The sequence below is a fragment of the Artibeus jamaicensis genome, unplaced genomic scaffold (genome assembly GCF_021234435.1).
Source record: "Artibeus jamaicensis isolate MK-2021 breed Jamaican fruit bat unplaced genomic scaffold, CSHL_Jam_final contig_588, whole genome shotgun sequence".
In the NCBI taxonomy this organism is placed as follows: domain Eukaryota; kingdom Metazoa; phylum Chordata; class Mammalia; order Chiroptera; family Phyllostomidae; genus Artibeus; species Artibeus jamaicensis.
In genome coordinates this window covers 7,150,559-7,177,500 of record NW_026521895.1, presented here as the reverse complement: position 1 = coordinate 7,177,500, position 26,942 = coordinate 7,150,559, and the positions used below count along the sequence as shown (strand labels likewise).

The 26,942-nt window shown below is 34.4% G+C and overlaps 1 protein-coding gene across 3 annotated transcripts in view; it reads right to left on the bottom strand.

The window, feature by feature from the left end:
* NOVA1 (NOVA alternative splicing regulator 1) overlaps nucleotides 1-26,942 on the bottom strand; it is a 156,016-nt gene that overhangs the window by 5,853 nt on the left and 123,221 nt on the right. The window lies entirely within an intron of this gene.

Below are 26,942 nucleotides of genomic sequence, written 5' to 3'. Positions count from 1 at the left end.
TAATACCTGACTTGCTTCACAACTGGTATTTTCAGAGATAAGGAACAATAAAATAATTAGTATTCTAATTTTTCAACTAAACTTATACACAACGTATAACCTTATAAAATAACAAATATTTGTAAATAATCAATAAAAACAATCCAATTGCTTTCAGGTAGGTTAAGGCTATCTGAGAATGATATGATCTACCTACTCTATCTAAATGTGTACAATGACTATTTTGATTAGGTAGACACTCCTCTTCTTTGGCAGTCATAGTAGCTATATTTTAAAAATAGGGGTGACAGTCATGTCACCAAAGGTACCAAAAATTGCTGTAGTCACATGCATCCCTGTAACGGATCTGAGGTCCCCATGGAAGACATAAGCATTTCAGCCAATTCGTATTGAAACATCCAGCCACAAAACCTAGCATATTTTTATTTATCTAGTCAGTCAAATAAAAAGTATAGGATGAGTATGGTATCCCCCATAATCCCAAAGGTTAATATATAGATATTTACATTTTAAATTGCATTATGGTAGCACAGAAATACACATGGCATTATTTAATGACTCATTGGGTAGATGAAAAACTGAGTTTGTCACTGACAAAGTCCTGAAGGACACTCCTCTTGTCGCAGACATTAAAAGTGGACAGACTGAAATAATTTGTTAAGATTTAAGCAGGAATTTAGTTGAGATATTCTATCAGATATTTCATAAGCTATTCTGAGCAAGTATTGCCATGCTGTCTTTAAAACAGATCTAAGTAAGAATATTTTAAAGCACACACTTTTGGCATTCTGCTCCTGAAGGTAGCAAATGGTGAAAAGTAGAAATTCAAATTCTGGATTGTGTCACCTCATAAATATACTCACAAGCATTATGCACACGAACAGACAAGCACAAAGACACACACGCATCCTCTCCTTTCCACACACGTAATTTATAATCACAGTAGTATTTTGTTTCATTCAGATTTGTCTGTATAATTTCATTTCAGTGAAAAGAAAACTAAATTTTCTAGAAATATTTCTTAGGAATATCAAATACATCCCTCATAGTCACCATGATTAAATGCATTCAGCTTCAAGAAGTAGACTGAGAAATAAGTCTTTAACATGTTAATTTTGTTCACAGACTTTTTTTGTGGAAAGTTATTTGTCTGAAATGCTGAATTAAAGTATGGTTAAGTGTTCTAATTTGAAAGTTAAACCATAATTACATCTTAACTCAATTATAAGGATGAATTAAAATCATCCTTATATTTTATCCTACGCACACAAAATATTGAGAAAATTGACTTTTAAGGATTTAAATCCTGAATATCAAATATAATTATACTTCATAAATATTTCTTTTAAAAATCGGAATACTTTTGCAATAAAGTTCTGTTGAAAACATTTATATACTAACGAACTATAGGGTTTTAAAATAAGTTTTAGGAAGAAACATATGTTAATCAGCCAAAGGCTTTAAAAGAGTGGTTCTTAAATTATTTTAAATCCTCATATCACTTTTATTTTGCTCAATGCATTGAATTACCTGTGTGATAAAACCCAGGAGGAGAACAGAACGTGAATGGTTAATTATGAAAACTACAGACTATCAATAAAAAGTAATGAAATATATAATTTTATAACATCCATTCTAAAATCACCTGCAGCGTCTACGGGATATGTGACAATCGTATGGTGTTTATTTCTACCACAGTGCACACCAGTCTCTCAACTACATTTAATGCATCCACAGTGTTTTTAATTTATTTTTTAATTGTAGGGCTACTTCTGTCCTACAAAAGAACTTATAAAAGTGTTCCTACTACTTACATAATTGTACATTACCTGCCTTTCTTTTATTTCTCCCTTTAATAATTTTTCTTTTAAATATTAAACAATTCTGAAATAATATGGTTTAGAAACTGTGTGGACTTTTCATAAAAGTAAACATCTTCTAAAAAAATCCACATCTTTGTAAATTAAAGAATTACACCATATCATCTATCCTTATACTAAAGATTTCTTATGTATTAAGTACTATTCCCTGGAATTTAGTTTCAATTATTTTAAAATAATCCTATATAAAATACTGTCATCCATAATTGCTGTTTTATCATATACTGAAGTGGCCCCCAAGTTTTGTTGATATAAATGACATTTGTACACATACAACTAAAAGCGCGTTATGATTAAGAGAAGATATTAATGACTACACATTAATAGTTATAATATGTAACACTTCTCAATTTTAGATAGTAACAATTCTGCATAAGAGTACTTAGAAATTAAATTAGAAATTCAAGGATATAGAAGTTATTGAATTCCAAATTTAATTCATATAAATATTTACTAGTTTAGCCAAAAAATGTCACTCAACTTAATTTTTCACACAAGGACATTTAAAACCTCTTAGACTTACATTATCTTTTTTTCATAAAGAATTAAAAATATAGTCATATCTATATTAATCTAATATGAACACAGATGGAAAACAGACCTTCTAAGAAGTTGAGACAAAAAATTAATTTGTTTGTATAATATCTCAGAGAAAGCAGTGCTCCACTTCCACTTTATGTGTTAAGTCAAAGCCAAGAGGAAGTGAGACACCAGAGGGGAGGTTTGGAGATGGTGGGCGACCGAATCCTGGGTGCGGAGTGAGGACCGGGGGAGAGGAGGAGCGTGGAGCATTATGTGAGACAGCCCACTTGCTTACTTCTCAGATACAGGGACACAGTGTTTAGTGAAGGAAAAGTCTGTGCATTGCCCGTGTTTGCATCCCCATTCCATGCAAATGAAATTTAGGATTTGCATACCGAAATTATAAATATCAAATTTTAATCATATGTACAGCTTCATTTTCTTTGGTGAAGTCTGTTAACACACTGCATGTAACTGTATGTATTCCTATTTCTAAAAGAATTGAGAGAAAAAAGAACTCCATCCTAAATAGCATAGGAATTATTTGGTGTAACATGTATCAGCTAAATCAGGTATGTTCTTGAGAGTTACAAATTAGTTCTCCCTTTAGAACTATGATCTATAGTTGTACCATCCATCCGTCCTTTGTGAAATGCACTCCGAGTGGCCCGAGGGCCCTGTGTGGGGGCGGAGATAAAGGATATGTATGATATTATTCCTGCCTTTAAGAAACCTCTCAATGAGCTGTGGAAAGCAGATGTGTAAATGTACCGAAAAGTCTTAAAAGAACTAGTAGAAAAATATATAAAGGGTACAAAGGAAACACAAAGTTTAATTGGAAGGAGAGGGGATAAGAAAATCTTTGAGATATGATTGTACTTATCTAAATGTCTTTTGTATTTTTGTACTATCTGTATCCTATTCTTTACTATCAAATATCCCCATAAGCTTGCCCTGTTATCTCTGTGTTGTAAAGTCCCTGTTCAAACGTAGACCCATTTTAGTAGTGATAATCTGCAACCACAAAAGAAGAATCTCTATGGAAATCCTATGAAAAGTATTAAAAATAACAGGCAAGTAGGTTTTAATACTGATGTGTTTTTGATTGGAAATAAACATTAAGACATACAAATTTATTCCTTTGCCATGTAAGAACTCCAACTCATTATTATGGTCTTACAAAGAAAGGTCTGAGAGTATCTGTAAGGCATCACGGCTTCTTCATCATGGGAGAAAAATTATTGAACTATTTCATTAAACCATACTTTAAAATAAATGCAAAACAAGTTTCATTATAATTTAGAATATTCCAATTAATAGTATGGATTATTTTATTTAGGGTTGCTACACACATATGGCCTTACATTCAGAAAGCAATTCCTATCAATAGTGGATACCTATTATTGCATTCATTCATTCAGCTAGTTGAAGGTCCAATATGAGTTAGCCTGAGTATTTGGCCAAACTGTTGAGATAGATACCTTTGATTCTAATCTAGTAAAACACAGGCCTGACATTACTAGTGACTATCTTCTCACCATATGGCAAGAGGAAGAACCAGATGGAAAATAATTAACCTAGATAAAAGGAAACTCCAGAAATGAAGAGAGAAATTTCTGATAGCATTTTGGCATCTGAATCTGACATGTCTAAAGCCAGCACAGAATCAGTATAATTCCCTTTTTGTTTAAGTCACTTTGAGTTGGATTTCTATGATTTGTAACCAACCAAACAGTATCTTTGAAAATACTTTTATGTTCTTGTTATATCATGTATCAAATATCATTATTTGCCTATCCAAAAAAATTTTAATTTTTTATTGTATCTTTTGATGCTCTAAAAGATGTCATTGCTCTGGTAAAGAGACACAAGTGGATAAACAAATTTACCTTTTATCAAAAAATACGCTCAAGACCAAATAGGGTACGTCTCTCATTTCCATAATGTATTGCTCCTTAGGCTATGGAGGTACACTATAGTAACATCCGGTATAAATGCCTGTGTCTTTTTTGGGGTCTATATTGAATTGCTGACAAAAATAAATAGAAAATCCTGTATATTTTCTTTTGATTATAGATTTATATACATAAATTAACTGTCTTTTTGAAAAGTACTGATTTAACAAAATATTGGGTGGGGCAAAAGTAAGTTTGTTCTTGTATTATTTATTCTTTTCCATACAAACAACTGTAAACCTACTGTACCCCCACCCTGCATGTACCACACAGCTATATGAATACAAGTATCTAAAAAGCACCAAAAAATGGGCTCTTTTTAACTTTGTGCTGTTCTAATTCCCTTATTTCTGATAACCAAATCAAAGGCGGCAGTTTTCGCAAACATGTCTAATACCTACTCTAAGTTCCACGATGTCTTCCCCCAGTCCTTTCCCCAGCCCACTGCCAACACCAGGTTTTGGAGCTGGGACCCCTCTGTGCCTTCTCCTGTTCCCCGGATCCCTGCCTCCTGTTAGGCAGTTATCTTGCCCCTCCTTGAATGTTTCTTGCCCAGCCCTACTATTTTATCCGATCTAGCATGTGACACAATAAAAAGTATCTAGATTTGGCAGTTAGGAGGTACATTTGGGTGACATTTGTCAAGTCACTTCAGGTTCATCATTTATAAAATCAGACAGCTTGATTGGACTGCGGCTGAGGAGCTTTCATGTTAGCGTTGTGAAAAACTCTACAATTGCCTCAGTGCCCCCCCCCCCGGCTGTCACCTCCCTACTGCATTACCCAGACTCCCTACGCAGGTGTTCCAAATTCTCCATACCCTGTCCCAGTCTGTCTTCCCAGCTTCATCTTTTAGGGCTGCTGTCCTCCAAAGAACAAACTGTACCTGCTAGTTCCTGAATATAGTCTATGTGAGGTGTTTGTCTAACGTCTTTGCCTGCATTTATTCATTTGTTCCAACTGACTGAAATGTACCAGTACCTCCACACTGTTCTTCCCCTTAAAACTTATACATTTTTGACTTCTGAAATCTGTGCCTTGCAAGAGCAGTTCAAATGCAATGTACTCATACTTTGTAAACTTAATCCTGGTTCCCTAAAACCTGAAGTGTCCAAGTATTTTTATACATTTCCTACTATGCCACTTACCCTATGCTGGCTTATATGAGAGTACAACAAATATTTAACTCTTAAAATATTTTATTTTCCTGAAGATTAAATTATCATTTAATTTTTTCCATTTCCTATTTGCACTTGGTTGAAGTTATCAATTGGATAATGTTTTAAAAAATAAAGCCAAAACATAAAGTATAGATCTGTATAATAACTGAATAGTACATTATGTGAAAGATTCCATCATGGCTATTTGTGTGTGTGTGTGTGTGTGTGTGTGTGTGTGTGTGTATGAAATATGACTTTGGGTTCTTTAAACAAAAATAACTATCTTTATCATCCCTTAAGTCTAAAATTCAGTGATTATACTGCAACCATATTGACATATAAAAAATGTGCAGAAGCTTTTAAAAAATTATTTTTAGAGAGAAAAGTGAACGGGGGAAACAGAGAGGAGGGAAACATCACTGTGTGGTTGCCTCTTACGTGCCCCTGTTGATGACCTGGCCTGCAACCCAGGCAAGTGTCCTGACTGGGCATTGATCCAGTGACCCTTTAGTTTGCCGACTGGCAGTCAATCACTGAGCCACACCAGTTAGGGCAGATGCTTTAAATTTATGAAATTACTAAAATAGTAATACTCACAGATTTATGATCACTTAAAATCTAATAACAGAATAATTAAATAAGCACTCTATGCCTTTTTCTTAAATGTTCATTGATGTATGATGTTTTTACTATGTTATTTTGTAGTTTCTTATACATGAAGCTTGTGGCTTGGCTTATTTTGCCATAAAAATGTGGTCAGTGTGGTTCTAAACGTCTAAAATACAAATATATTAATGTTTCCTCAACGAAGGGGTGAACTAGATCAATCCAGCGGATGGCTCAAATGACAGTCTACTGAGTTATAGTCATAATTCATAACTGCTGCAGTTACCTCCCAGCCCCGCCTTGATTCAAGCAACTGCATTTTTACCTCAAAATAATTTACTTCAAAACTTTTGTGGAGATTTTACTTCATTTTATATCTTTTTCCAAAGGGCCACATACATTTTTCCCTCTGGCTGCAAGGTGTAACCGAGAATGACAGACAGCACGTCTCTTTATTGTGTCTTGAAAGAAGATAATGGATGATAATCCTCAAAAAACTTCTAAAGGCAAATAAAGTTTAACTATTTTTAATGTAATATATTTTGTCATTTTTACCTCTTGAAGCATTATTCAAACTGTTTTTTCATGACTGCTTCATATTTTAAATATATATCATATTATATTCCAGAGGATTTGAATAGGAATAAGAAAAATAAAGGTAAGAAAAAAGAGAAGAAAAGGACTTCAACCCATTCCTGTTATTTTGAGGTAAGCACTCTAGACATAGTTATATCAACAAGGAAAATAACTAGAACTCAAGTAATTATAAAGAAAACCTATCATAGGGCAGTTCTAGAATTGTAAATGAACATAATTTGGGGTATTGTCTTCTAAATGCTTACTCAACCAGATTTTATTAAATTAAGATTAAATTTTCCAGAAGTCCTATTTGACATCATCTATGCATTGAATTATCCAAAACTCTATTATGATTATTGTTATTGTTTTTATTATTATTTTAAACCTCTCTTCTTAGCCTGTTCAGTATATATATATGTATACACATGTATACATGCATTTAGATATATGTTGAGAGTTCGTAATTCTGGTAAATGATCAATTATATTTGAAATATTGGGGATATTTCCATAAAAATTAATTTTTTCTCAGTTTAATATATTAAAGATCATCATAATCTATGTAAAAAGTGGAAGACAGCTACGAACATAAAAGCAGGAGCTGTGTATACTGAAGTGGGTGATGAGAAAGGAGTGAAATGTAAAGACAGAAAGCGAGAACTCTGTTTTGGACATTTTAAGTTTGAAATGCCTTTCAGACATCCAAGTCAAGACATTAATTAAGTGACTGGCTGTTGGTTTGAAGACTAGAAGACATTTAAGAGTTAATAGTGCCCTGGCTGGCTTAGCTCAGTGGATTGAGCGCGGGCCTGCAAACCAGAGTATCACGGTTCGATTCCCAGTCAGGGCACATGCCTGGGTTGCAGGCCAGTTCCCAGCAGGGGACGCATGAGGGGCAACCACACATTGATGTTTCTCTCCCACTCTTTCTCCTTCCCTTCCCCTCTCTCGAAAAATAAATAAAGAAAATATTTTTAAAAAAGAGTTAATATCAAGATAATATTTAACGACACAGGTATGGATACAGTAACCTAGGGGAAGGTAAAAGTGAAAAATCAATTTTAAATAACAAACAGTAAAGAACTGTGTGGACTACAAAATGTTTAAGTTCTAAATGATCAGAGACACTCAAAGTACAACAGCAAAATTAATCAACCTCCCCCCAAAATGCATGAACCAAACATAGATGGGGGGATGGCTTAACTATCAATGTCTTTCTTTCAAATAACATTTGCAGTAGTACATATTGCCTTTTTGAAATCACATTTTAGTATACATTAAGTTATAAAATGAGCATAATCTTTGCCTTAATTTCTCTCCTGTAATCCACTGGGGAAATAATGCAAAAATGGAAAATTTCATATAACACAGAATGCTGTATAGTCTATGAAAACTTTTATTATTACTAACTTATACTAACTTATAATATCTAAAATTATAAATTATAGAATAGAAATTAGAAAATTCATGGACTATAAAAACAGTGCAAAATGTAAAAATATATGTACAGTTTGGATTAAAGTATAAAATTATACATAGGTAAAATTGAAGTAAAGGGAATAACATTGAATTTCACCACATAAGCATCTTTTTTAAAATCATATAAACTATCTTACCTTAATTTTTAAAAGCAGTGCAACAAAAGGAAATGGAAAAATTATTCCTACATTAGGCTATTGAATGATTAAATTCTGCAAAAGCACTAAAATAATTCATTTAAAATAAATTTAGTGAATTTCTGGTATTCATTGCTCATTTTTTTTATTGACTACCTACTGTGCCCAAGCTACTATTTCTGTTGCTGAGGATCAGAGCTAAATAAAAAGGACTGAGATGTTACTCTCATGAAGCTTACAGCCAGTTAGCATTAGAAAGACTACTGCATATTTAAATGTATATAAAAATAAGTGGATACATGACATAAAAGCAGATTTAAAAACACTTTTAAATTATAAAATAAAAAATGTAAATCATAATTTTAAACAAGAATCATATAATTAAGCTAAATGCTTGTTTAGGAAAACCACAAATATAATGTAGGAATATAGAGCTCTTCGAAATTCTGAGTTTGTTCACAGATTGATTTAATACACCATGATGTAGCCAGACTAATTAGATATTATTGAAAGTAATTAAAAATATAAACATAAAGAACACTTTCACAATTTGGGTTTTTTGGTTTTTGTTTTACAAGTTTTTTATTCAGTCATTTTTTACCACTAAAATAAAATATTATTAAATGAAAAGACTGACAGATTTATATTACTGAAGTAAAATTCTAGTTGCTTGTAGGGGTTTTATATTTACTAATCATCTAATTCAACATTTCTTATATGTTAATTTCACCAACAGTTCTTCTGAAGTCAACACTCATTTTTTTAAAAAATAATAGGTGACTGCATTTCAGTGCCACACTAGTGAAGGGATGTTGGTAATTACCACAAATGACTGTCATTAAGAAAATAAAAATTCCATGAATTATTCTTATTTTATTATTACTTTGGATAAGCAAATAAATATTAATTAATATGAGGCTACAGAGCAATGTCTGCAACTTGACACAAGGTATTATTAGTCACAACAGAAAGCACTTTTCCTACATATAGATGAAAGTAGTTCATTTCTAATATTTAATAAATCACAAATAAAAATATATCAATTTTATAATTACTAGTATTGGGCTAGAAGCAATTTGAAATTGGTTAATGAAACAACTATTTTTTAAAAATATATATTAAGAGTAATGGAAAGATTATATCATCTAATTGATGAAAAAAATAGCTAAACCAAACACCAAAAGAATGAATTGTAAGGTATTAAGTTTAAAAAACATGAAGGTGATCAATTTATTTTCTCCTGAAATATTTCTGAGTCAAAAATAAAAAATTAGAAAAATGAATGACATGAAGCGATTGTTTATTCCATAGCAAGTAGAAATCAAACTCTCCAATTTGGCAAAACTACTGTACTCTTACTTGAGTGAATATGCAAAAGATGTTCCTATTTCTAAGGATTTTAAAAATAAAGTAAAAATGCTGAAAATAAACTTGGTAACTCCCCAGTTTTCCTATTTTAGAAAATTTCCATTTTATATGGCTTTACTGGACAGGCAAAACAAATTTAATTGAACTGTATATACATGCTCACAGAGCAAGAAGACTAGTGTACGCTCCGAAAGAGGCACCGCACGCTTTGGTTATATAAAGGCATGTAGAACGTCTGTCTTGAGAATGTGCGGGCACAAGAACCACCACAGCTATGACTGCAGGGAGAACGCTGATGAAACAAACCAATCACATTTGCCTACCAAGTAGTCCAACAACACAGAGAATTGCAAATCTGCCTACTTAACACCTACCACTAGAAAAAGCATTCTATGCAATTTTAACAACATCTGAGCCACATCTAGGACATGAAATAAAAAACATTACTGAGTGACTATTTCATTAACTCTTTATCCCTGAAGTGTACCACTTTCTTCAACTTAAAAACGTGAAAAGCCCTAGGCTTTCCATAAACATAAATATATCTTCATGTAAAATGATACCTTTAAAAGGACTTTTGAAGGTCACATAACATGATATTTACAAAATGGTGTATTATAATTTTAACCTCAAAATATTAATGGTATGTTGCTTTCAGGAGTAATTCTTTTTTTTAAATGTACTTTATTGATTATGCTATTAGAGTCGTCCCATTTTCCCCCATCCCTACACACCCCTTCCCACCCACATTCCCCCCCTTTAGTTCATGTCCATGTGCCATAAGTTCTTTAGCTTCTACATTTCCCATACTATTCTTGCCCTCCCCGTCTGTTTTATCCCTACCATCTGTGCTACTCATTCTCTATACCCTTTCCCCCTCTCTCCTCCTCCCACTCCACTCCCTGTTGCTAACCCTCCATGTGATCTCCATTTTTGTGGTTCTGTTCCTGTTCTAGTTGTTTGCTTGGTTTGCTTTTATTTTAGGTGTGGTTGTTAATATTTGTGAGTTTGCTGTCTTTTTACTGTTTATATTGTAAATATTTTATCTTCTTTTTCTTAGATAATTCCCTTTAGCATTTCACATAATAATGGCTTGGTGATGATGAACTCCTTGAACTTGACCTTATCTGAGAAGCTCTTTATCTGCCCTTCCATTCTAAATGAAAGCTTTGCCAGGTAGAGCAATCATAGATGTAGGTTTTTGCCTTTCATGATTTGGAATATTTGTTTCCAGAACCTTCTTGCAAGCAAGGTCTCTTTTGAGAAATCAGCTGAGTCTGATGGGAAGTCCTTTGTTGGTGACTGTCCCACTATCTCTTGCTGCTTCTAGGATTCTCTCCTTCATTTTAATCTTGTCTAATGTAATGATGATGTGCCTTGGTGTGTTCCTCCTTGGGTCCAACTTCTTTGGGACTCTGAGCTTCCCGGACTCCTGGAGGTCTATTTCTTTCGACAGATTGGGGAAGTTCTCTTTTATTATTTGTTCAAATAAATTTTCTACTTATTGCTCTTCCTCTTCTCCTTCTGGTAGCCCTATAGTTTGGTTGTGGGAACATTTGAAGATGTCCTGGAGGTTCCTCAGCCTCTCCTCATTTTTTCTGAATTCTTGTTTCTTCATTCTTTTCTGTTTGGTTGTTTCTTTCTTCCTTCTTGTCCGTCCATTCCATCACTATTAGTTCCCTGTGCATTTTCATTCATTTCACTTAGTTTAGCCTTCATTTTTTCATCTAATCTGCAACCAAAACCAACCAGTTCTGTGAGCATCCCTATCACCAGTGATTTGAACTGTGCATCTGATAGGTTAGCTATTCCTTGGCCACTTAAAAGTATTGGCTCTGGGGCTTTGATTTGTTCTTGCGTCTGAGCCATTATTTATTTATTTTTGGTCTGGTTGCACCTGTTATGCAGTGAGAGGCAGAGCCTTAGGTGTTCACTAGGGTGGGGCAATGCCCCCTTGCTGTGTTGTGATGCTATCTGTTGGGGTGGGGTCGGAGAGGGAACAATGGCACTTGCTCCACTCTCTCTTGGATTTCAGTCCCTTCTGCAGCTTCCCACAAGCAAACTGGGCCATTCCGGTGCTTGTTCCTGGGTGAGTGGGCTTGTGTACATTCTAGGACCGTGTGGGTCTCTCCAATGAACTCTCTTGTGAGGCTGGGAGTGCAGCCTCAACCCCCACAGGTGTTTTCAATCGGTGCTTTTAGGCTTTATTTCCTGGCACTGGGGCCCTGGGTTGCATGGTCCTTCTCGCTGCCCACTTTCGCCTGGTTTATGTGCTCGTGAATGTGTGACAGTGGTCTGCTGGCCACTTTGTGCACCTCACTGGGTCTCTTGGTTGCCTCCCCGAGTCCTGGTCTGCTAGCTGCCGCCTGCACACCGGTGTCTGCCAACTGCTGCTTTTTCCTGCCGAGACTCCTCTCTGTTGGCCGCTGACTCTCCTCCTTTTACAGGTCTGGATGAATGGTTGTCGGACTTCCGTACAGGTCAATTTTCTGTCTGTTGGTTGTTTTTTTATTTCCAAAATGTTGTTGTCCTTAATTTTGGTTGCAGGAGGAGGCACAGTATGTCCACCTACGCCTCCATGTTGGCTGGAAGTCTGTGGTCTCTCAGGATTAATTTTTAACTCGCCCTCCTAGAAATCCTCTGATTCCCACCACCGGGTGTGAGGGTCATACCATTTACACAGCATAGCACACTAACAAACTTAGAAGATTGCAATAAAAGGAATTATGATTAGAAAGCACTTTTTAACCATTTTTCATAATTTTTGCCAGGTTATTGCTAAACAATCTTAAAAAATACTAATCTACACATAAAAATCTCGATGGGAAGGGAACCTAACTATAGTTGGCAATAGCCAAAAGACTAGCAATGCCCTGAAAATATAATCAGGGATGATATTTTGTATAATATCCCTTCATAGATTTAAATTGTATTAATTCATATACCATTACTGTTCTCAATGATAAAGCTAACACCTACCCTTCAACTTTTGTACAGATCAAATATTTTTCATTAATTTAGAGTTTTTAAAATAACATTCAAAGGATATTATTTCATGAAAAAAAGCCTTGAATTAAAATTTGGGAGAAGAGCCATTGTTATATAGAATACAGTTATCATCATTTTAAATAAATTAATGTGCATTTTCACACCATAAATAGTATTTCCCAAACATCTTAAGAGGCTTCAGGAAACACTTCTTTAACTTTTCAAACATAGGTGCTTTACCTCATCCTAGACCTATCAGATAAGAATTGCCATAGGTAATTGTGATGTGAAGCTAGGGTTGAGAACCTTTGACATGTTAAGAAAATATAAATATTACAAAACCACTTTACTTGGCATAACTTCAAAATGCGTGAAACATCTGCCATTTCCTATGCTAGTTACTAAATGCTTCCTCTAGGCCTGAGTGTCTCTCTTCTGACCCTTGATGAGAGTCTGTAATAACGCATCCCACAACGCTGAAATGAAGGGGTCACGAAGCTGAAACACATCTACAATGTCTAAGACAGTCCACTCTCTCCCAATCTTTGGGGAAAGTCCCTCTTTATATTTCTTAAAACACTGTATATACTGCAACTGAAGTCATTATTTTTCCATCCTCTTTTTAGTTGTAGACAACATTTTTTAAAAAGTAGATACTGAATATAAACTCTAATTGAAAAATAAAAATTTAAAAATTAGATATATAAAAATGTTAACTATGTTAAGAATAAGGCCATATGCTAACAACTTAATTTCCTGTAATTAATACAGGGTCAGGCAGAAGTAACATCTGCTTGAGTGTGGTTGGTAGGGTAATAAAATGGGTGTAATGATTTATGGTTTTAATTTGAACATTTCACCTAAAATGTCATACAGTGTGATATTGTTGTTATGGAATTACATGATTATGATTTTATAATAAAATATTTTGTCATTGAAAAGGGGAATTATTTGTCCCAGATCTTGTATTTTATGAATACTATTCTAGGCTAATTTATGTGGCTCTAACTCACTATTTTTAATAGCTTCACCACATAATATTTTGCATACCACAATTTACTCAGTCATGCTACTGTTAGAGGTCAAGTTATTTTCCAACTTTTGCACCTCTAAATAATACTGCAATATATACACTTTGTCCCTGCATTCTTATTTATGTACTGATACATTGTTTTACTGGATAGTTTCTCAAAATCTGCAATGTTAGAACATTTCTTACATCAACATTGTATGAGAATGATTGTTTCCTATATCTTTGCCAGCAGTTTTAATTTGTAAACACACACAGATTAATTTTTGCATTCCTGGTATATGTCACATAATATTTTGTCTGGTTAAAAAAGGACTATCTTATGATGCTAATTCATATAACCTTTAACTATTTTCTCCTTTTTGTATCAATCCAGAAGTTCTCTGTATAGTTATCAATTCATTGTCATAGCTATCTGTTCAACATATTTTTCCAAGGGTCTTACCATGTTATTAGCAATGTATTCTGCTATACCAAACATATAGAAAATATTTACATATTCAAATATTTTAACCTATTCTTCATGATTTGGACTTGCTTTTTCCTTAAGAAAGTCATCCTCAAGTTGAATTTACATACTATAACTTCATCTTGAGCACACTGTGATTTAATTTTACATATTGTATAGGCTGAATGTATAAATTTATTTTCTTTCAGGTGGGTAGCCAAGTGTACCAGTACCATTTATCAAATAAAATGTCCTTTTAAAAATAAATTAAAATGATGCTTAAGTATTACTCTGCATCACACAGTGTTCTAAATGCTTCTCATGGATTGATTCATTTAAGACATGACCACTCTACAAGGAAGCACTGTTATTAATGTGAATAAAATGTGAATACTGAATAAGTATTCATATTTTACAATGAGAAAACACATATGGTAAAGTTGTTTCCCAAAATCAGAAAATTAGGAAGTGGCAAATAATTGACTTAAAACCTGGATTTATGGCTTTAGATAATAGTTGTCTTACTCTCTAAGTTATACTACCTTTCTTAATGCATGACAAAGTACAGTTAAGTTCCCATATATACTTGGATCTACTTCTGAAATATCTATTATGTTTAACTGACAATTATATCTGTTTGTGTTAATATCGCATGCTTTTATTATAATAACTTTGTAGTAAATTTTAATAATGAGAGAAGTAAATCATCTCACAGAAATATTTTTGGTGATTATTTTATGATTCATATTATAATAACTCTCGGGCATTTATTTTTTAATATTAAAATCATTTTCTCTGGTTTCTCTCAAAAGACCAGAAAAATTGGGAAGAGAAATCAAAGTGCAATAAATTGTAATACTTTGACTGAAAGGGATGGGTATTTCTGATATTAAATCTTCCCTTCCAGTTATTGTAACAAAGTCTATTTATTAAGGGAATATTTATTAAGGGAATGTACATGAAAATTGTACATCCCCTTAGTATAGATTCTGTGAGTTCTTTTTTTTTTTTTTTGTTCATTTTATTCCTGGGAATTTTGGGAGATTTTGGTCTGTATATAATGTACACTAAGTTGAGCCATAAGAAATTATACTCCAATATCAGCAATTTTATAAAATTCATCTTCATAGTAAGCAAAATACATCAAATCTAATGTATATAATAAAGTCAATTAAGTTCATTTATAAAGAGCATTATGGATTTCACTATTTTTCTAAGACTTTCTTAAACAGACTTCTATATAAGAAGATATCCTGACATTACACACAAATATACATAACTCACACAAATACAATGAAGAAAATTAAATTAAATTTTAATATTCTGTTACATAGTTATAACAGTACTTGAGACAAGAGCCTGACTGGTTTTCAGTTGTGCTCTGAGTATTATAATGAACAAAATAGAAGTATAACATAGAAGGCTATGTCCCATTAACTTAACCTACTTATTCCATCAAAAGTATTCTTCTTCCACTTGGTTTATATTTTTAGAGATCTTCCATGCAAAATTTAATTTGAAGAGGTAATTTTCAAAAATAAAAAATAGCTTTTAAAGCATATAGGCTTACAGTCTCACATTAGTCATTGAAAAAAAAGATTTATTGAGAACCTACTTTGTTCCAGGTTAGTGCTTTGATACATCAGAGAAAAAAGCAAAGATCCCTGTTCTCAAGCAACGTCTTTTCTAGGAAAGCAAGACAGATAATACATAGTAAATGTGATAATAAAGTACATGGCATTCTATGAGGCAATGAAAAAAATACAGCAGGATAATGGGAATCAGGAATAGTGAGGTAAGGGAAAGCCAGGTTGCTGTATTAAACAGAGTGGGCAGGTAGATCTTATCGAGACAGTGAATTCTGAACAAAGACTTGCAGGCTTTGAAGATGTTAGCCAAATAGATTTCTGAAATAAGAGAATTTCATGCAGAGAGAAAAGCAAGAGGAAAGTACTGAGGTGAGAGCATGGCTGATGTCTGCAAGGAAAAAAGCAGATCAATTTGGCTGGGGCTGAACTGAGTGAGTCGGGATAAGTGGTAGGAAAGGGAGAGGAACAGGTAATGTGGCAAGGGCCAGATCTTGTAAATCGATGGATGTCATTTTGGGGATAGTGGCTTTTACTGAACAAAATGAAAAGAAAACTATTGCAGGTATAGGCAAAGAAATTTTAAAATGACATTTTAAAAGAAATATTCAGTCTGGTCAGTGGGAAGAGACTTTGGAAAGCAAGGGTACAAAGGCAGGAAACCTTAATGGAGGCTACTGAACTATTTTGAGCTTGGACTAGAGAAGCGGTAAAAAAAAAATGTGTGTGTATATGTATAGTATATGTATACACACATGCATACAAATACACACACATATATATATGCATACACACACTAGATTTCAGATGCTAAAAAAATAAAAGAGGTATTATGAATTCAAAATTTTTGATCTAAACAAGTAGATGTATGGAGTTGCCTTCAACAGAGATGGTAAAGGCTCAAGGTGGAGCAGTTCTGGAGTAGGTTTTGGACTTGGTGACTTTAATATGCCCATTTACATATGCAAGTGGAAATACTGAAGGGCAATTTGGATAGTCTGCAGTTTCATTCTGAGATATGGATTAGAGATAAATATGAACCCAAGTTATGAGCAGCCTAAATAATTTACAATTCTAGAGGACATCTTCAGAAAATACACTCAAAATTATGAACATAAAATTTGGTGCAGGGCCTTGTCAAGAGCCAGGGAGGGTGAAGAATCCCAAGGCTTAAGCTCTATTAGTCCACAGTAAACCTGCCTCTCACTGTATGCAGAAGTTTTGCAGATGTCAGCACATAAAAGCTAAGGTAGTAGATGAAAAGTAAAAATGCAGAGGTCTCAAGTATTAAAGCCTGGTATGCCACAACATTAAGTGGGCTAATGAAGAGAGGAACCTGCAAAATATTCTGAGCTGAAGCACATGGCACCGTGCAAAGGGGAAACCAAGAGTATGTAGCATCCTGGAAGTCAAGTAAAGAAAGCATATGAAGAAAGTAGAAGTGATCAATTATGACAAGTATTATTGATAGGTCAATTACTATGTGGTTTGAGAATAAACAACTGAAATTACCAATGTGGTCATCAGTGATGTCCTTGGAAAAACAGTTTTGGTCAAATGGTGGAGACAAAATCCTGGGTGAAGTAGAATTAAGGAAGAATGAGAAGACAGACACTGAAAAATAGACAAAATACTTTTGTGAGTTTTGCTACCAAGCAGTACAAAAGTTAGGGTTTTAGCTGGTGGAGAAAATAGGATTAAAAATTATGTTTTGTCCTTTAAGACAGGATAAAAACAGATGTATGTATGCTAATAATGGAAGTGATCCCATTGATAAAAAAAAAAAAAGCCCTGACAGATCAAGGATAGAGAAGGTAGAATTGCTGAAGGATGTTCTTGAGTAAAATAAAAAGGGCAAGGTTTAGTGTAAAACCGGAATTACTGGTTTTAGATAGGTGCAGGACTAGTTTACCAATGGCAATAAACAGGAAGTTGGAAAATGCAGGCACGAATGCTGGCTGATTAAATATATGTGTTGGTGTGAGTTCGTGAGAGTTTTTATTTTTTTTGATTGCTTCATTTTTTCAGTGAAATAGGAGTAATTAAGGTCATCGATCTGGGAGTGAGGAAGAAGCAAGAAATAACGGGGAATTTTGAGAGGGACAATTGTTAGTGTTACACCTTGTATGATCCTCTCCCTTTGAGTATAGGTGTAAATTAACTTGATTCTAATCAACAGAATATGGCAAATGGATAGAATGTCACTACTGATTATGTTGTATAGCAAAGTAGGTGAGAAGTCAGGCTGTAATTAGGTTCAATATATAAGGCTTCATCTTGCTAGACATCTTGAAAAGAGTCTCCTGTTAGCTTTGCAAGAAGCAAAGAGCCAAGCTGTGAAGTGCCTATAGAGAGAGTCACATGGTGGGGAACTTGGGCAGCCTCTAGAATCTGAAGGCTGCCTCTTGCTAACAGCCAGTAAGAAGTAAGGCCCTCAGTCACAGAGCTGCAAGAAACCCAATGCCACCGTCAACCTGGATGAGTTTAAAAGAGGATCGCCTCAGGTCCAGCTTCTGGATGAGCACGCACCTGAGCCAATGCTTTCGCTGCAGTCTTGTGAGATCACAAGCAGTGGATCCAGCTAAACAGTGCCTGGACCCTTGACCCATGGAAACTATAAAAAAATAAACATGTGCTCTTTACACCACTAAGTTTGCGGTAATTTATCACACAGCAACAGAAAAGTAACACAGAGACTGAGAGGGGAAGAAAAGTTATGAAACAGACATGTAGAGAGTAAAAAACTGAATGGGCTTATGATTATCTGACCACTCTGTAAGGGCCCATCTGAGACCTGTGCTCACGAATTTAAGTAAAAATAGTGAGTTTTATTTGTGTTGTAATGTTGCTATAGCCAGTGTTCTATACACGAGTTACCTATTTTTGATCTGTTTTTTACATATTTAGATATATAATTTCAAATTATCAGTACATAAATAAATAAATGTCCATAGAGCACATATTTGTAAAATCATTCTTCTTTTATCTTTTCCTGAAATTTGACAAAAATCCCAGGAGTGTGAATAACCAGGAATCAAAAATTAAGGCTGAAATTTAGTCAGTACTGACTGATTAACAAAACCACTTTATTGAATTTTAAAGTGACTTAGTATCAACAACTATGAACTGATTAAACCAATTGACTCTGAATTTTTTAGGTTTAAACGCATTCCTCAAATAATGTAATTCTCTTTATTATATCTTTACATTTGCTTCATATTTAAATTCCATCTGTAGAAAATGTCAAACTTAATCTCGCTATATGTAACACTTTTATAAAACTAACTTTTAAAATTATTAGCCTTACCAATATTTCTTTCTCAAAAAGAAACAATAGTACTTATAAATTGGACAAGAACCTACTCTCACTAGAGAAGAAAATAATTGTAGAATATATTAAGCTATATTAAAAAACAAAGAGAGACCCATGATGGTGGAGGAGTAAATGGAAGCTACGCTAACATCCTCCCAGGACCAACTGGAATTACAACTTAAAGAAAAATCATCCTAAATAACCAACTGAACACCAGCTGAAGCCTTATAACCAAGGACATACAGAAGAAACCACTTCACCACGAGATTGGTAAGGAGTGCAAGGAGGTGTGAGGGGGCAGACTGGGTTCCCATGGACAAGAGCTGAATTTCTGGAGGGAGGTTTCAGCAGCCAGGGGGATTCCCCGCTGAGGAGTGTGGGGACCAAACGCCAAGCTGCACTTCCCAGCCTAGTGCACTAGAACTGGGAAAGGAACCCAAATATCATCTGGCTGTGAAAGGTAGGGGTGTTTCTGTCCACCAAGAAGAAACAGCTACTGACACAAAGACCTCTTTAAAGGTCAAGGAACAAAATTTCCCTCGTAGGCACCTACCCTGGGCTCTAGCAGAAGGAGGGCAGAGTGGATTTAAGATGTGTGAGGACAGTCTGGGGTTGGTGTCTCTGGGAAGAGAGCTGAAGGATCAACTGCCAGGATCACTGTGCATTCCCCATACTGCAGAAGCCATCTTTCTTGGGCATCGTACTCTCCACTGAGCAGTTACAGCCTGGAGGGAAGCAATAGCCCCACCTGCAGGAATCCCTCTCACCCTACATTGTGGAGATTAAGCCAGGCTGCTGCATACAGCTGGAGGCTATTTCAGTGATTAATCCTAACAGCAAAGGCGGATCTCTGGGAGCTCTGAAACCTTAGTTGACTCTTCCTTGGGCCCAGTGCTAGTAAAAGTTGGCCTCGGTGTGCATCTTGGTTTTTTCTGTATACACCCAGGCCCAGCAGAGGGAGACATGATCTGTGGATCACTGATAGCTCCAAACAGGGTGCCCAGGGCCAGTCACAAGTAATGTCTGACAGACCTGCAGCAAAACCTTTGCAGATCTACCTAACACATAGAAACAAATACAAAGAAGCAGCAAAAATGGAAAGACAAAGCAAAAGCTCCAAGTGAATGAACAAGAGAATTCTCCAGAAAAAGAACTAAAAAAAATGGAGGTAAGCAATTTATCAGATATAGAGTTAAAAGTAACAATTATAAGGATACTCGACACCATGAAGAAAGACACAGAAACCATAATAAGTGACCAGTCAGTAATAAAAACTATAATATCTGAAATAAATGATACACTGCAAGAAATAAACAGTAGATTAGATAAAGCAGAAGATATAATCAGTGACTTGGACAACAAGGTAGAAAAAAAACACCCAAGCAGCACAGCAAAAAGAAAAAAATAATTCAAAAAAAATGAGGAGAGTTTAGGAAAAATTTAGGACAACATGAGGTGTAATATCACCTGCATCATGGGAATGCCAGAAGAAGAGAGTGAGCAAGGTTTCAACAATCTATTTGAAGAAATAATGATCAAAAACTTCCTCCATAATCTGGTGAAGGAAAAAAAATACACAATTCCAGGAAGTGTGAAAAGTCCCAAAAAAGATGAATCCAAAAATACCTACAAAAGACACATCAAATTAAAATGGCAAATCTTGAAGATAAGAAATCAATCTTAAAAGCCACAAGAGAAAAGGTGTTACCTACAAGGGAGCTCCAATTAGACTGTCATCTGATTTCTCAACAGAAACATTTCAGACCAGAAATTATTAGCATGAAATATTCAAGGTGATGAAAAGCAAGGACCTACAACTAAGTCCACTTTACCTAGCAAGACTATCATTTAAAATTGGAGAAATAAAGAGCTTTCCAGACAAAAAAAAGCTAAAGGAGTTTGTTACCACCAAACCAGTACTGCAACAAATATTAAAGGGCCTGCTTTAAGAAGAAAAAGAAAAAACACAGAAAAATAGTTAAAAAATAAAATGGCAATAAATATGTATCTATCAATAATCACTCCAATTGTTAATGGCATAAATGCTCAAACCAAAAGACACAAGGTAGCTGAATAGATAAGAAAACAAGATCCATATATGATGCCTCCAAGAGACACATCTCAGATTGAACCATATACACAGACTAAAAGTGAGGGGATGGAAAAAGATACTTTATGCAAACAGAAAGGAAAAAAAGAGCTAGGGTGGCCATAGTTACATCTAAAAAAAATGGGCTTTAAAAATAAAACCAAGGCTACAGTAAGAGAGAAAGGACACTACATAATGATAGAGGGAACAATCCAACAGAAGGATATAACCCTAGTAAACATTCAAGCACCCAACATAGGAGCACCTAAATCTGTGCAGCAAATCTACATGGACATAAAGGAAGAGATTAACAGAAATACAGTCATAGTAGGGGATGTGAACATTTCACTGCCTTCAACAGACATATCTTCCAGGCACAAAATAAATAAGGAGAGAGTGGCCTCAACCACACACTAGATCAAATGGATTTAATTGATATCAGAGCATTTCACTTCAAAGCAGCAGTATATACATACTTTTCAAGTGCAGGTAGAATGTTTTCTGGATGACCACATATTAAGATAAACAAGGCTCAATAAATTTAAGAAGACTGAAATCATATCAACATTCCTCTCTGACCAAAATACAAAAAAACTAGAAGTCAATCACAAGAAGAAAACTGAAAAATACACAAAGACATGGAAACTAAATATCATGTTATTAAATAATGAATGGGTCAACAAATAAATCCAGGGAGAAATCTAAAGATAAATTAAAAAAAAAAGAAAATGAGAACACCACAACCCTAAATCTGTGGGTCACAGGGAAAGCAGTCCTATGAGGGAAATTCATAGCATTACATGCCTATCTCAAAAAAAAAGTTCAAATTAAAAATCTAACTTTATACTTAAAGGATCTTGAAAAGGAACAGCAAACAAATCCCAAGGTGAGTAGAAGAAAGGAAATAATAAATATTAGAGCAAAAATAAATAGTAAAAAAATACAAAAGATCGATGAATCCATGACCTAGTTCTTTGAAAAAATAAACAAGATTGACAAATCTTTAACCAATCTCATCAACAAAAAAGAGGGATGACCCAGATAAATAAAATAAGAATTTAAAAAGGAGAAAGAACAACTGACAAAAAAGAAATACAAAGAATTGTAAAAAATATAATGAACAACTACATGCTAACACAAAAAATGGATAACCTGGAAAAAATGGACACACTCCTAGAAATATACAATCTTCCAAAACTAAATCAGGAAGAATAAAAAAAATCTGAATAGACTGATTACAACTAGTAAAACTGAAGCAGCAATCAAAAAACTCTCAACAATCATGGGTGCTGGATGGCTTCACAGGTGAATTTTACCAAATATTCCCAGAAGGACTAACACCTCTCCTTCTCAAACATTCAAAAAATTCCAGAGGAAGAAAGACTCCCAATCACATTCTACAAGGCCAGCATTATTCCAGGAATTCAGGGTTGGTACAACATTCACAAATCAATAAATGTGATACACTACATAGGCAAAATGAAGGGGAAAAAGCATAGGATCATATCAACAGGTGCAGAAAAAGCAGTTAATAAAATCTAGCACCCATTTATGATAAAAACTCTCAGCAAACTGGGAATATAAGGAACATACCTAAGCATCATAAAGGCCATATATGACAAACCCATTGCCAATATCATACTCAACAGGCAACATCTACAAGCATTCCCCTTAAGATAGAGAACAAGACAGGGGTGTCTGCTTTCACCTCTCTTATTCAGCCCGCAGTAGTGGAAATCCTAGCCACAGCAATCAATAATAAGAAGAAATAATAGGCACTCAATTTGGAAAGGAAGAAGTAAAACTGCTTTTATTTGCAGATGACATGATATTGTATATAGAGAACCCCCCAAATCCATCAAGAGACTAGAACTGATAAATAAATTTAGCAAAGTAGCAGGATAGAAAACTAATATCCAGAAACATACCAACAAAGAGAGAAATTAAAGAAAAACAATGCCATTCACAATTCACACAAAAAATAAAATACCCATGAATAAACCTAACCAAGGATGTAACAGATCTGCACTTGGAAATTTCTAAGACAATGAAGAAAGAAACTGAAGAAGATACAAATAAGTGGAAGCACACACTGTGTTCATGGAAAGGAAGAATTAGCATCATTAAAAATGTCCATACCACTCAAAGCAATCTATAGATTCAACACAATTCCTATCAAAATTCCAATGACATATTTCAGAGAACTAGAACAAACATTTCAAAAATGTATGTGGAAGCACAAAAGGCCCCGCACAGCAATAGTGATCCTGAGAAAGAAGAACGAAGCTGGAGAAATCACACTACCTAATACCAAACTATACTATAAGGCCATAGTATCAAAGCAGCATGGTACTGGCATAAAAACAGACACACAGATCAGTGGAGTAGAATAGAGAGCCCAGAAAGGAACCCACACCTTTACAGTCAATATTTAACAGAGGAAGCAGCACATGCAATAGACTAAAGATAGTTTATTCAATAAATGGTGTTGGGAAAATTGGACAGATACATGCAGAAAAAGGAAACCAGACCACCTTCTTACACCACACATGAGAATAAATTCAAAATGGATCAAAGACTTAAATGTTAGACCCAAAACTATAAAAATCCTATAAGGCAATAAAATGTAGGACATTGTTTGTAGCAATATTTTGTCTGATATAGCTCCCCAGGCAAGGAAAACAAAATATAAAATATACAAGTGGGACTACATCAACCTCAAGTTTTTGCAAAGCAAAGGAAATCATCAGTAAAATAAAAAGACAGCACATGAAATGGGAAAACAAATTTGCCAATGTATCTAATTAGGGGTTAATATCCAAAGTTTACAAAGAACTTAGAAAACTCAACACTAAAAAACCCCAAAATAATCCAATAAAACTGGACAAAGAAGACATACATATGGCTGATAGATATATAAAAAGTTGCTCAACATCACTAGTCATTATAGAAATGCAAATTAAAACCACAGTGAGATACCACCTCACAACAGGCACAATGGCCGTCATCAATAAATCAACAAACAACAAGTGCTGATGAGGATGTGGACAGAGTGCAGCCTTTTAGTACTGTTGGTGGGAGTGCAGACTGGTGCAGCCTCAAAAACATGCAGATACCTCAGAAATTAAAAATGGGTGTTCCTTTTGACCCAGCAATCCCACTTCTGGTAATACATCCAAAGAAATCCAAAACACTAATTTGAAAGAACATAAGCATCCCTATATTTGCTGCAGCGTATTTACATCATCAAGTTATCAAAGCAGCCCAAGTGTCATCAGTAGATGAGTATATAAAACAACTATGGGATATTTACACAATGGAATACTACCCAGTCATTAAAAGAAGAAAATTTTGCCCTTTGCAACAGCATGGATGGAACTGAAGAACATTATGCTGAGTGACATGAGCCAGTCAGAGAAAGAAAAGTACCATATGATTTCACTCATATGTGGAATCTAATGAACACACTGAACTAACAAAATAGAGACTAACTCATAGATGGAGAGCAGGATGTCTGCTATGGGAGGGGTTAGAGAGTGGAGGGATCAAGCAAAAAGGCAAAAGGACTCATGGACGTGTACAACAGTGTGGTGACTGCCAGGGAGAGGAGGGTACAATGGTGGTAAATGGTAATGGAAAAAAATTCAATCAAAATGAAAAAAAGTAATTACTGATGGAAAAGAATAGAAACTTTAATTACAGAAATATTTTAGACTTGAAAGAGCAGCAATATTATCGTATAGTTTTTCTTTAAAGTTAAAACTCAGTTTTTATATGCTATATGCTATATCACTTAACTTCTTAAAGAATAATGTTTCTACCCTGGCTGGTTTCGCTCAGTGGATTGAGCGTGGGCCTGTGAACCAAAAGGTCGCCAGTTTGATTCCGGTCGGGACACATGCCTAGGTTGTAGGCCAGGTCCCCTTTTTGGGGTGTGTGAGAGGCATCCAATCAATGTTTCTCTTCCTCTCTTTGTCCCTCCCTTCTCCTCTCTCTAAAAGTAAATAAATAAAATCTAAAAAAATTATGTAAAAAAGGAATAATTTTTCTTTTTCATTATTACTTGAGAGGTATTTCAGAAAAAAATAAGTATAACAACCTAACGTGGAGAATATTACATTCTAGAAACTACTGTTCTAAGAATAATGAGATTTTACTTTTTTGCTTAGAACATATAGGGTGCTATTATCATTTGAATTTTTTCTGTAAAGAGTTTTTGCATGTTTTTATTTATTTATTTTTAGATAGAGGGGAAAGAAGGAAGAAACAGAGAAAGAGAAACAGAGAAACATCTATTGGTTGCCTCTCACACCCCCCCAACCGGGAACCTGGCCCACAACCCGGGCATGTGCGATGACTAGAATTCAAACCAGTGACCTTTGGGCTCCCAGGCAGCACTCAATCCCCTGAGCCACACCAGCCAGGGCTTGAATTTCAATAAAGGAAAACGGAACTCAATTTACTCAGCAAGTGGCAGAACAAGGATGTGATCACAGGCAATTTGACTCCCTTCTTGACTTTTAGCCTCCAGTCTATGAGACTTCTCATATGATAACCCTTTAATTTTCAGAGAAAAGTTATTATAGAGCCACAATACTAGTTACGGTCTGTCAGTCTGACCTGTGAAAACTTGAGGATAGAAAAGTAAAATTCAGTATGTGAAACAGATAGTCATTTTTGAAAGACTAGAAAATATTTTAAAATCTTGAAACTGTAGATAAAACTAACTTTATGATGTATTTTCTGAGCTTTCTATTTTGGGGTTTAAACAAATATTAATAGTTCCTAATTTATTTTTACTGAATCACAAACTATTCTGGAAATAGAACTCAATCATTACTCATGTGCTTATTAAAATAACAACAAAAATTAAAATAACACACTCTTGATGTACTTTATAATGGTTTATAAAAATTCACATGGAAAAATGTTTATAGCTACTTTTAACAGCAGAGGGTATTATATTAGCTAGAACACATTAAACAATAACTTTTAATTTAAACTGGAATGCTATGAGTTTGTTCCATTTCTTCTAGTTATAAAATTGGAGACACATCTGCTAAATTGCTGGATAAGAATAAAGCAAACTTAAACCAATAATAAAAGTTATTTTTACAGGTTTAAAAGTCTAATTTAATTGCATGTGAGAACTCATTTACCTTTCCCCATTACCCTTATAGATATGTCTATACAGTAAAGTGATACTGGTTTAATGGGACTACACACAAAACATAACTGTGATCTATGAACAAAATTCTATTAAAACCCAAGTTACCTAAACAGAATCTATTGGGAAGTACTGTAGGGAAAACTACTAGTTAACATCAGTGTGGGTGATAACTATACTTTCCTCAATGAATTTACCGAATTTGTTATGTTCTTCTTTTATATTTTGCCTCATGTTGTCCAGGAGAGACTATGCTTGTTTGTACAAGAACAGAATGAAACAAATATAAATAAAATACACTTAGTAAATATAACTAGGTATAATGAACAGAGGATAAAATCACAAGTGACTTATTATTTTGAATTAGAAAAATATTAGATTTGGCAGAGGTAGATGCAGTAACTTATCTAAAGGGTAAAAATATATTAGTAAACTTAAACATAACTAGTCTTTTAAAGAAATTAAAATGCATATATTCATATAAGTGAAAAAATGCACAAATTTAATTTAATAGACAAAATTTTTCTTTCTAGATCCAGAATTTTTATGTGGAGGAAAAGCGTAAGTTTTTATTGAAATTTTCTTGTTTTTGTTTGGAAAAGAAAGAAGGATGAAGTACGAGAGAAACATAAAAAA